At 38.7% G+C, this 12,695-nt stretch overlaps 1 pseudogene; it reads right to left on the bottom strand.

The window, feature by feature from the left end:
- Positions 1–9,540: 9,540 nt before the first annotated feature.
- LOC135232205 (NADH-ubiquinone oxidoreductase chain 5-like) lies at positions 9,541–11,462 on the bottom strand (annotated as a pseudogene).
- Positions 11,463–12,695: the final 1,233 nt, after the last annotated feature.

The raw sequence follows: 12,695 nt of genomic DNA, 5'->3' as shown, positions 1-12,695 counted from the left end.
GTGTACAGAATTGGATACTTGTTCTTTTGTCATTACCTTTCATTTCTATTGAGTTTTTGCCATTTTCAAAGTACCTCGATATACAAAATGCCACTTGGTTGACCAGCACTTTGTGAGTTTGGATGGAATGATTAGAGACCAGAAGGCTATCCATATCTGCAACATTGATCTCTAGTTATTTGAAAAAGCATCTTTTTTTTCTTTTTTTGCCAATTTATTTTTAATAGTGAAAGCATATTGTTAGAGAAACACATAGAACTTAGTTTAGGCCCTAGTTTATTTATTCTCTATAATGTTGTTGTTGTTGTTAGGTGCCATCAAGTCATTTCCAACTCATAGTGACCCTATGAACAACAGAACGAAACACTTCCCGGTCCTGAGCCACCCTTACAATCATTGTTATACTTGAGCCCATTGGTGCAGCCACTGTATCAATCCACCTCGTTGAGGGTCTTCCTCTTTTCCGCTGACCCTGTACTTTGCCAAGCATGATATCCTTCTCCAGAGACTGATCCCTCCTGACAACATGTCCAAAGTATGTAAGACGCAGCCTTGCCATCCTTGCTTTTAAGGAGCATTCTGGTTGTACTTCTCCCAAGACAGATTTGTTCGTTCTTCTGGCAGTCCATGGTATATTCAATATTCTTCACCAGCACCACAGTTCAAAGGCATCAATTCTTCTTCAGTCTTCCTTATTCATTGTCCAAGCTTTCTCTATAATAGTAGCTAATATTTATGTCTAAGTACTTTATATATATAAGTGTACTGTATCCTATCATTCCTAGAGAAAGGTACTCTTATTGTCCAACATTTTACAGAGAGGAAAAAGAAGACATGTGCCCAGTGTTACAGAATGAGTACATATCAGAGGTGGACTTTGAATACAGATGTCTGCTCCAGAACCCTCATGCTAAAATTTAGTGACGATGCAATCTCACTTATATTTTCCTCTCTTCTGAACTCTGATGCTGTGTGTTTTGTTAGAAGCCTTATCTTTAGGCCTTTATGAAAACAGAAGATTATAGTAGGCACTTTGATAAAGTCTCAGATTTCTATTAGGATATAGTTTTCAATTAACCTAAAGAAGGAGAAGTTGACGTATATCTATATATACATACCTATACATATACAGGAAACCCTGGTGGTGTAGTGGTTAAGTGCAACAGCTGCTAACCAAAAGGTCGGCAGTTCAAATCCACCAGGCGGTCCTTGGAAACTCTATGGGGCAGTTCTACTCTGCCCTATAGGGTCACTATGAGTCGGAATCGACTTGACGGCAGTAGGGTTTTTTTTGGGTTTTATACATATGCATGGAAACCCTGGTGGCGCAGTGGTTAAGAGCTACGGCTGCTAACCAAAAGGTTGGCAGTTCAAATCCACCAGACAGATGCTCCTTGGAAACTCTATGGGGCAGTTCTACTCTGTCCTACAGGATCCCTATGAGTAGGAATTGACTTGACGGCAGTGGGTTTTTTTTTTATCATATGCATATTTATATACATATGTATATGCATATTAGTGTCAAGATGAATTACGTTGGTTTACCTGGTAAAGAGAAGATACATTCTTGTAAATGTCATAGGTTAAGTAACAGAGGTCTGTACTTAGAAATTAAAAGTTGATTATTCTCCTGCATCCAATATATATATGGACATTTTGGCAAAGCTTGCTGGCTTTTGCTCACTCTGGGTCTTACATGTGGCTTGTTGTCATCTGACCTCCTCTTCGTGGGACTTAAGCCAATGGCTTGCTGTATTGCCTGCTGATCTTCTGCAACCTGTAAAACAGCAGCCTGCCATCTTACTTGCGGATCTTGAGTTCGTCAACCCTTGCAGCTACCTGAGTCAGGAGAAGCCTCCAGCCTGACACCTGACCCATGGACAACAACATGAGCTAGTTCCTTGAGATAAAGCTCTCGCTCCCTATTAAAAAAAAAAAAAAAACTTCTCTCTTCTTACTCTTCCTTTTATTATAAAAACCTTGTTCCATGGATCTCTGTGGGTTGGAGTCAAGTCAAATATGTCACAAAACTTTCTATTAAGGACACGTCAAACACATTTCAAGCTAATATAAATTATCCCTCCCTTTTCCAAACCTGTTAGTTCATCTGTGTATAATGATAAGCAGAGTAAAAATTTTTTATTAAAACTTCATCAAATTAAAAAGAGAATGTGATTGCAACTCAGCATCATTATGGGTCTCTGGCTTTAGAACACATTTTTCCGTTTATACAATCAGTAAGCCATTCAACCACTCGTGCCATCCAGGGACCCTTATTTGTTAAGCTGCTACTGTGTTACAAATTACTATGAAGACATTGGGGAATGAATGATGATCAGAATCCCATTTATGGTCCATCACTTCATAGATATTCAAATTCAGTGAAAAAGATAGATATTAAACTAACAATTATGAGTATAACAAGTATTGAATAGAAGTACATGATCTCCAAGATCTCTTACTCACTAAAATTCTATCATTCTATACCTCTCTTATAGATGAGCCAGGAGACAGGTGTTTTCATACCGTATCTGTTAGTATCCATGTAACCCGAGGAAAACCAGAGAATCATATACTACTCAAGACATTGAGAGATTGGGTCTTAGCCATCTGCCCAACCCAGTGCCATCGAGTCGATTCCGACTCATAGAGACCCTACAGGACAGACTAGAACTGCCCCATAGAGTTTCCAAGGAGCACCCAGTGGATTCCAACTGCTGACCCTTTTGTTAGCAGCTGTAGCACTTAACCACTACTCCACCAGAGTTTCCCTTAGTCACCTAGTGCTGCTATAACAGAAATACCACAAGTGGATGGCTTCAACAAAGAGAAATCTATTCTCTCATAGTCTAGTAGGCTGCAAGTTCAAATTCAGGGCATCAGCTCGAGGGGAAGGCTTTCTCTGTTGGCTCTAGAGTAAGGTCCTCATCATCAGTCTTCTCTTGGTCTGGGAGCATCTCAAAGCAGGACCCTCAGGTCCAAAGGGCATGCTCTGCTCTGGGCACTACTTTCTTGGTGGTATGAGGTCCCCATGTCTCTCTGCTTGCTTCTGTTTTACATCTCCAAAGAGACTGGCTTTAGACACTATCTAATCTTGTATATCTCATCAGTATAACTACCACTGATGCATCTCATTACATCATAGTGATAGGATTTATAACACATAGGGAAATCACATCAGATGACAAAATGGTAGATAATCATACAACACTAGGAATCATGGGCTAGCCAATTTGACAGATATTTTGGGGGGACACAATTCAATCCATGACAGATTGTAATACCTCTCTGTATTATTTTTTTAGGAATGCCATAACAAAATACCACAAAGTGGATTGTTTATAAGAACAGAAATTTATGGTCTCACAGTTCTGGAGGCAAAGAGTTTGAATTCAGGCTGTCCACTAGGGCCATGTTCTCACCAAAGGCTCTAAGGGAAGATCTTTTCTTGTGTTTCTCAGCTTCTGGTATCCCCAAGCATTCCTTGGTATATAGATGCATCTTCACATGACTGTCTTCCCTCTGTGCCTGTTTCTCTGTGTCCTTTTTATAGGACTCCACTATGATTAGATTAGGACCCATCCTACTCCAGTATGATCTCATGTTAACTGGTAACAACTTCAAAGACCCTATTTCCAAACAAAGCTTCATTATAAGGTAGTAGGTATTAGGACTTCAACATATCTTTTCTTTTTTTTTTTAATTAACTTTTATTAAGCTTCAAGTGAACATTTACAATTCCAATCAGTCTGTCACATGTAAGTTTACATGTATCTTACTCCCTTCTCCCACTTGCTCTCCCCCTATTGAGTCAGCCCTTTCAGTCTCTCGTTTCGTGCCAATTTTGCCGTCTTCCCTCTCTCTCTATCTTCCCATCCCCCCTCCAGTCAAGAGTTGCCAACACACTCTCCAGTGTCCACCTGATTTAATTAGCTCTCTCTTTATCAGCATCTCTCTCCCCCTCGCTGACCAGTCCCTTTCATGTCTGATGAGTTGTCTTTGGTGATGGTTCCTGTCCTGTGCCAACAGAAGATCTGGGGAGCATAGCCACCAGGATTCCTCTAGTTGCAGTCAGACCATTAGGTATGGTCTTTTTATAAGAATTTGGGGTCTGTATCCCATTGATCTCCTGCTCCCTCAGGAGTTCTCTGTTGTGCTCCCTGACAGGGCAGTCATCGATTGTGGCCAGGCACCAACTAGTTCTTCTGGTCTCAGGATGATGTAGGTCTCTGGTTCATGTGGCCCTTTCTGTCTCTTGGGTTCTTAGTTATCGTGTGACCTTGGTGTTCTTCATTTTCCTTTGCTCCAGGTGGGTTGAGACCAACTGATGTATCTTAGATGGCCGCTTGTTAGCATTTAGGACCCCAGATGCCACATTTCAAAGTAGGATGCAGAATGTTTTCATAATAGAATTATTTTGCCAATTGACTTAGAAGTCCCCTCAAACCATGTTCCCCAGACCCCAGCCCCTGGTCCGCTGACCTTTGAAGCATTCATTTTATCCCGGAAACCTCTTTGCTTTTAGTCCAGTCCAATTGGGCTGACCTTTCTTGTATTGGTGTTGTCTTTCCCTTCACCCAAAGCAGTTCTTATCTACTGATTGATCAATAAAAAACCCACTCCCTCCCTCCCTCCCCCCCTCGTAACCACAAAAGTATGTGTTCTTCTCAGTTTTTTCTATTTCTCAAGATCTTATAATAGTATAGTGGTCTTATACAATATTTGTCCTTTTGCCTCTGACTCATTTCGCTCAGCATAATGCCTTCCAGATTCCTCCATGTTATGAAATGTTTCAGAGATTCGTCACTGTTCTTTATCGATGTGTAGTATTCCATTGTGTGAATATACCACAGTTTATTTACCATTCATCCGTTGATGGACACCTTGGTTGCTTCCAAATTTTTTGCTATTGTAAACAGAGCTGCAATAAACATAGGTGTGCATATATCTGTTTGTGTGAAGGTTCTTGTATCTCTAGGGTACATTCCGAGGAGTGGGATTTCTGGGTTGTATGGTAGTTCTATTTCTAACTGTTTAAGATAACGCCAGATGGATTTCCAAAGTGGTTGTACCATTTTACATTCCCACCAGCAGTGTATGAGAGTTCCAATCTCTCCGCAGCCTCTCCAACATTTATTATTTTGTGTTTTTTGGATTAATGCCAGTCTAGTTGGTGTGAGATGAAATCTCATCGTAGTTTTAATTTGCATTTCTCTAATGGCTAATGATCGAGAGCATTTTCTCATGTATCTGTTGGCTGCCTGAATATCTTCTTTAGTGAAATGTGTGTTCATATCCTTTGCCCACTTCTTGATCAGGTTGTTTGTCTTTTTGTGGTTGAGTTTTGACAGAATCATGTAGATTTTAGAGATCAGGCGCTGGTCGGAGATGTCATAGCTGAATATTCTTTCCCAGTCTGTAGGTGGTCTTTTTACTCTTTTGGTGAAGTCTTTAGATGAGCATAGGTGTTTGATTTTTAGGAGCTCCCAGTTATCTCATTTCTCTTCAACATTTTTGGTAATGTTTTGTATTCTGTTTATGCCCTGTATTGGGGCTCCTAGGGTTGTCCCTATTTTTTCTTCCGTGATCTTTATCATTTTAGTCTTTATGTTTAGGTCTTTGATCCACTTGGAGTTAGTTTTTGTGCATGGTGTGAGGTATGGGTCCTGTTTCATTCTTTTGCAAATGGATATCCAGTTATGCCAGCACCATTTGTTAAAAAGACTATCTTTTCCCCAATTAACTGACACTGGTCCTTTGTCAAATATCAGCTGCTCATACATGGATGGATTTATATCTGGGTTCTCAATTCTGTTCCATTGGTCTATGTGCCTGTTGTTGTACCAGTACCAGGCTGTTTTGACTACTGTAGCTGTATAATAGGTTCTGAAATCAGGTAGAGTGAGGCCTCCCACTTTCTTCTTCTTTTTCAGTAATGCTTTCCTTATCCGGGGGTTCTTTCCCTTCCATATGAAATTGGTGATTTGTTTCTCTATCCCCTTAAAATATGACATTGGAATTTGGATTGGAAGTGCGTTATATGTATAGATGGCTTTTGGTAGAATAGACATTTTTACTATGTTAAGTCTTCCTATCCATGAACAGGGTATGTTTTCCCACTTAAGTATGTCCTTTTGAATTTCTTGTAGCAGAGCTTTGTAGTTTTCTTTGTATAGGTCTTTTACATCCTTGATAAGATTTATTCCTAAGTATTTTATCTTCTTGGGGGCTACTGTGAATGGTATTGATTTGGTTATTTCCTCTTCGGCGTTCTTTTTGTTGATGTAGAGGAATCCAAGTGATTTTTGTATGTTTATTTTATAACCTGAGACTCTGCCAAACTCTTCTATTAGTTTCAGTAGTTTTCTGGAGGATTCCTTAGGGTTTTCCATGTATACGATCATGTCATCTGCAAATAGTGATAGCTTTACTTCCTCCTTGCCAATCTGGATGCCCTTTATTTCTTTGTCTAGCCTAATTGCTCTGGCTAGGACTTCAAGTACGATGTTGAATAAGAGCGGTGATAAAGGACATCCTTGTCTGGTTCCCGTTCTCAAGGGAAATGCTTTCAGGTTCTCTCCATTTAGAGTGATATTGGCTGTTGGCTTTGCATAGATGCCCTTTATTATGTTGAGGAATTTTCCTTCAATTCCTATTTTGGTAAGAGTTTTTATCATAAGTGGGTGTTGAACTTTGTCAAATGCCTTTTCTGCATCTATTGATAAGATCATGTGGTTTTTATCTTTTGTTTTATTTATGTGATGGATTACATTAATAGTTTTTCTGATATTAAACCAGCCTTGCATACCTGGTATAAATCCCACTTGATCAGGGTGAATTATTTTTTTGATGTGTTGTTGGATTCTATTGGCTAGAATTTTGTTGAGGATTTTTGCATCTATGTTCATGAGGGATATAGGTCTATAATTTTCTTTTTTTTGTAATGTCTTTACCTGGTTTTGGTATCAGGGAGATGGTAGCTTCATAGAATGAGTTGGATAGTATTCCGTCTTTTTCTATGCTTTGAAATACCTTCAGTAGTAGTGGTGTTAAGTCTTCTCTGAAGGTTTGGTAGAACTCTGCAGTGAAGCTGTCCAGGCCAGGGCTTTTTTTTGTTGGAAGTTTTTTGATTACCGTTTCAATCTCTTTTTTTTTGTTACGGGTCTATTTAGTTGTTCTACTTCTGAATGTGTTAGTTTAGGTAGGTAGTGTTTTTCCAAGAATTGATCCATTTCTTCTAGGTTTTCAAATTTGTTAGAGTACAATTTTTCGTAGTAATCTGAAATGATTCTTTTAATTTCATTTGGCTCTGTTGTGATGTGGTCCTTCTCGTTTCTTATTCGGGTTATTTGTTTCCTTTCCTGTTTTTCTTTAGTCAGTATAGCCAATGGTTTATCAATTTTGTTAATTTTTTCAAAGAACCAGCTTTTGGCTTTGTAAATTCTTTCAATTGTTTTTCTGTTCTCTAATTCATTTAGTTCAGCTCTAATTTTTATTATTTGTTTTCTTCTGGTGCCTGATGGGTTCTTTTGTTGCTCACTTTCTATTTGTTCAAGTTGTAGGGACAGTTCTCTGATTTTGGCTCTTTCTTCTTTTTGTATGTGTGCATTTATCGATATAAATTGGCCTCTGAGCACTGTTTTTGCTGTGTCCCAGAGGTTTTGATAGGAAGTATTTTCATTCTCGTTGCTTTCTAAGAATTTCCTTATTCCCTCCTTGATGTCTTCTATAACCCAGTCTTTTTTCAGGAGGGTATTGTTCATTTTCCAAGTATTTGATTTCTTTTCCCTAGTTTTTCTGTTATTGATTTCTAGTTTCATTGCCTTGTGGTCTGAGAAGATGTTTTGTAATATTTCGATGTTTTGGACTCTGCAAAGGTTTGTTTTATGACCTAATATGTGGTCTATTCTAGAGAATGTTCCATGTGCACTAGAAAAAAAAGTATATTTTGCAGCAGTTGGGTGGAGAGTTCTATATATGTCAATGAGGTCAAATTGGTTGATTGTTTTAAGTAGGTCTTCTGTGTCTCTATTGAGCTTCTTACTGGATGTCCTGTCCTTCTCCGAAAGTGGTGTGTTGAAGTCTCCTACTATAAATGTGGAGGTGTCTATCTCACTTTTCAATTCTGTTAAAATTTGATTTATGTATCTTGCAGCCCTGTCATTGGGTGCATAAATATTTAATATGGTTTGATGTGTGGGGGAGTATTTAGTGGATCGGCTGGCATATAGTTATCAGGGTCTCCTAGTGTGTCTGGAGACAGTAGGGCTAAGAGTAGAAGAAGTAGGATTAGGATAAGTAGTCCCAAGAAATCTTTGATAGTATAGTATGGGTGAAAGGGGATTTTATCTGAGTCTGAGGTGAGGCCTAGTGGGTTGTTTGAGCCTGTTTCGTGAAGGAAGGTTAGGTGCACTCCTGCTAGTGCAACTGTGGCAAATGGAAGGATAAAGTGAAGAGCGAAAAATCGATTTAGAGTTGCCTTATCTACCGAAAAGCCCCCTCAGATTCACTCTACTAGGTCTGTGCCGATGTAAGGGATTGCTGAGAAGAGGTTAGTAATTACGGTTGCTCCTCAAAATAATATTTGTTCTCACGGAAGGACATATCCTATGAAAGCAGTAGCTATAGTAATTAGTAGTAGCATAATGCCAGTGTTTCAGGTTTCTGAGTATAGGTAAGATCCATAGTAGATGTTTCGCCCAATGTGTGTATACAGGCAGAGAAAGAAGATGGATGCTCCGTTTGAGTGTAGTTGTCGAATAATTCAGCCATAGTTGACGTCTCGGCAGATATGGGATATAGATGAAAATGCGGTTATTGTGTCGGGTATGTAGTGTATGGCTAGGAATAATCCTGTTAGGATTTGGGTAATCAGGCATGCTCCTAGTAGTGAGCCGAAATTTCATCATGCTGAGATATTGGATGGGGTAGGTAGATCAATAAAAGATTTATTGATAATTTTAAGTAGAGGGTGAGATTTTCGGATGTGAGTCATTAATTGGTTATTTCTGTAGTAGAAATACAACGATGGTTTTTCAGATCGTTAGTCATGGTAGGAGTCCATGTGGAAATAATGATGTATATGATGAGTGTGCTTTATGTAGCAGGTTTTATTGGTTTTTCATCTAAGCCTTCTCCTGTTTATGGGGAATGAGTTTAGTTGTGAGTGGAGGCTTGGGATGTGGAATTATTATAAGTTCTGGGGGGTCCTTCTTAGGGTTGGTTGTATTTTTAGTATATTTGGGTGGGATGATGGTAGTTTTTGGTTATACTACCGCCATGGCTACTGAAGAGTATCCTGAGACTTGGGGATCAAATGTTGTAGTTTTGAGTGCATTTTTAGTAGGTTTGTTAACGGAGATTTTTATGATTATGTGGTTATTTAGTGGTGAGTATGAGTTAGTGGGTTTTTATTTTGGTGGTTTTGAAGGTTTTATAGTTTTTGGCGAAGGGGTTGTTGAGTGTGTACGTGAGGATTATTCTGGAGGAGCGTCTTTATATAGTTATGGGTTTTGATTTTTGGCCATGGCTGGGTGAATGTTGTTTGTTAGTATTTTTATCGTTATTGAGGTTACTCGAAAGCGTTATAGGGCAATTAGTAAGCCTAGTGTAATTGATAGGAGGAATGATAGGAAATAGGGTTTTATTAGGCCTTTTTGGTTAGACACCAGGCTGGCCGCTGTTTTTTGTATAGTTATTAGGTTTTTGGGAACTATTTTTTCTAGTCAAATTAAGTCTATGATAGTTGCTGCTAGCTTTTGGCTTATAGTAAGGCCTAGATGGGGTAGAATCCGATGGATGGTAGTTGGGTAATACCCTAACGTGCTTGAGAATTTGTGCATACGTGATGGTTGTTTAAATGTTAAGTTGTGTGTTATGTTGTTAAGTTCTGTTGCTACTGTAAATCCTAGTAGAGTAACTGCTAGGGCTGTAAGTTTTAAATGTGGAGGTATGGTTATTTGGGGTGTTGTATGTGGGATAGTATTTATTGAGATGAGAAAGCCCATGAAAATACTGCCTAGCATTAGTGGTTTAATGGGATTAACGAGGTATGGGTTGTTTTCGTTAATTTGGGTTAGTGTAGAGTATCGTGGTTGTCCAAGGAGAGCAAAGAAAATGATTCGGTTGCTATAACTTGCTGTTATGGATACGGCAATGAGGGTAATTAATAGTGCTCAGGCGTTAGTGTGGGATATGTTAGCAGCTTCAATGATTGGGTCTTTTGAGTAGAACCCTGCTAGGAATGGCATACCGGTGAGTGCTAAACTGCCAATAATGACAGCTGTTGAAGTAATGGGCATTGTTTTGTAGAGTCCCCGTATTTTGCGGATGTCTTGTTCGTTGTTTAGGTTGTGAATGATAGAACCAGAGGATAGGAATAGTATTGCTTTGAAGAATGCGTGTGTGCATATGTGAATGAAGGCTAGATGTGGCTGATTAATTCCAATAGTTACCATTATTAGGCCTAGTTGGCTGGAAGTGGAGAGTGCAATAATTTTTTTGATATCATTTTGTATGAGAGCACAGGTAGCCGTAAATAGAGTGGTGATGGCCCCTAGACATAGTGTTAAAGTTTGAATAGTGGAGTTGTTTTCTATTAGTGGGTAAAAGAGGATAAGAGTGAATACTCCGGCTATAACTATTGTGCTGGAGTGAAGGAGTGCCGATACTGGGGTGGGGCCTTCTATAGCTGATGAAAGTCATGGATGAAGTCTGAATTGGGCTGATTTTCCTGCTGAGGCTAGAAGAAGACCTAGTAGTGGAAGTGTACTGTTTTTAGGGTCAGTTAAAAAGATTTGTTGGAATTCTCAGGAATTCAGATGGATGATAAACCAGGCTATTATTATAATAAAACCTACATCGCCAATACGGTTATAAAGTATTGCTTGTAGAGCTGATGTATTAGCGTCTGCTCGTCCATGTCATCAGCTGATTAATAGGAAAGATATAATGCCAACTCCTTCTCAGCCTATAAATAGTTGGAGTAAATTGTTAGCGCTTACCAAGATTAGTATGGTGATCAGGAATAGCAGGAGGTATTTGAAGAAGCGGTTGATATGGGGATCTGAGTGTATATATCATAGTGAAAATTCTATGATTGATCACGTGATGAAAAGTGCGATTGGTATAAATATTAGAGAAAAGAAGTCTAATTTAAAGCTTAAGGAGAATTTTAGGGTATGAATTGTTATTCAGTGTCAGTTGGAAATATAGGCTTCTTGGTTAGATTGAATAAATAATAGAGTTGGAATTAGGCTAATTACGAAAGCGTAAGTTACGGCTGTTTTGGTGAGATGTGGGAAACAATTTATTTTGTTGTTTTGTAGTAATGTTGTGATAATGGGTAGGGTTAGGATGATTAGTGATGTTAATGTTAAAGTTGAGATTAGGTTGATTACTTTTATCTGGAGTTGCACCAGTTTTTTGGTGCCTAAAACCAATGGGTAGCTCTTACCCCTTAAAAGTTAAGAAAGCCACATTGTTAGATGGGGTGTAAGGGATTAGCAGTTCCTTAATTCTTTCTTGGTAGACAAAGAGGATTGAATTCTTATTTATAGGCCCACAATCTAATGTTTTGATTAAACTATGTCTACAGTATGTTAATTCTAGGATAATCTTGAGATTTAGAGAGAGGAGTAGTAGAGGTAGAAGATGGAGGGTCATTAAGGTGTTTTCTCGGGTAAATGAAGGTTTAATAGATTTAGCGTGATGTGATGTTTCTCCTCGTTGAGTTGTGGTTATTATATGGAGAGTATATATTGTGGTGATTAACACGTTTAGTCCTATGGGAAAAATAGTGAGATTGGATCATGAAAATGATGTTGTGATAATGAGTAGTTCTCCAATTAGATTAATGGTGGGTGGTGGAGCTATGTTAATTAGGCTGGCTAGTAGTCATCATGTAACTATTAGCGGGAGAAGAGTTTGTAAGCCTCGTGTTAAAATTATGGTTCGACTGTGAATGCGCTCGTAGTTGGAATTTGCTAGGCAGAAAAGTATTGAAGAAGTTAAGCCATGGGCGATTATCAGGGTAAGTGCCCCTATAAAACTTCATGGTGTTTGAAGCACGATAGCGACGATCACTAAGGCCATGTGGCTGACTGAAGAGTAGGCGATGAGGGATTTTATATCTGTTTGCCGCAAACAGAACTGGATATGACCATACCTCATAGTGATAGTATGAGGAATGGGTAAGATATGTGCATTGTTAGAGGATCCAGGAGGATAGTGATTCATAGTATCCCATACCCTCCTAGTTTTAGGAGGATGGCAGCTAATACTATAGATCCTGCGATTGGTGCTTCTACATGAGCCTTTGGTAATCATAAGTGGAGACCATAAAGGGTATCTTTACTATAAAGGCTATAATACATATTAGCCATAATATATTAGTAGACCATAAGTTGTTAACAGGTTCGGTTAGGTATGGTAGTATTGTTAGGTTTAATGATCCTAGAGTATTTTGGACTAGTATGAGGGTTACTAATAGGGGGAGAGATCCTATTAGAGTGTAGAACAAAAAGTATGACCCTGCGTTTAACCGTTCTAATTGATTTCCTCATCGAGTAATGATAATTATGGTTGGGATAAGCGTTGTTTCAAATATAATGTATAATAGGATTAAGTCAGTAGCAGCAAATGTTATGATTAGGGATACTTGTAAGAAGATAATTGTAGTGATGTAGGATTTTTTC

This window comes from Loxodonta africana, chromosome 7 (assembly GCF_030014295.1).
Source record: "Loxodonta africana isolate mLoxAfr1 chromosome 7, mLoxAfr1.hap2, whole genome shotgun sequence".
In the NCBI taxonomy this organism is placed as follows: Eukaryota; Metazoa; Chordata; class Mammalia; order Proboscidea; family Elephantidae; genus Loxodonta; species Loxodonta africana.
This window is presented reverse-complemented; position numbering and strand designations above follow the sequence as displayed.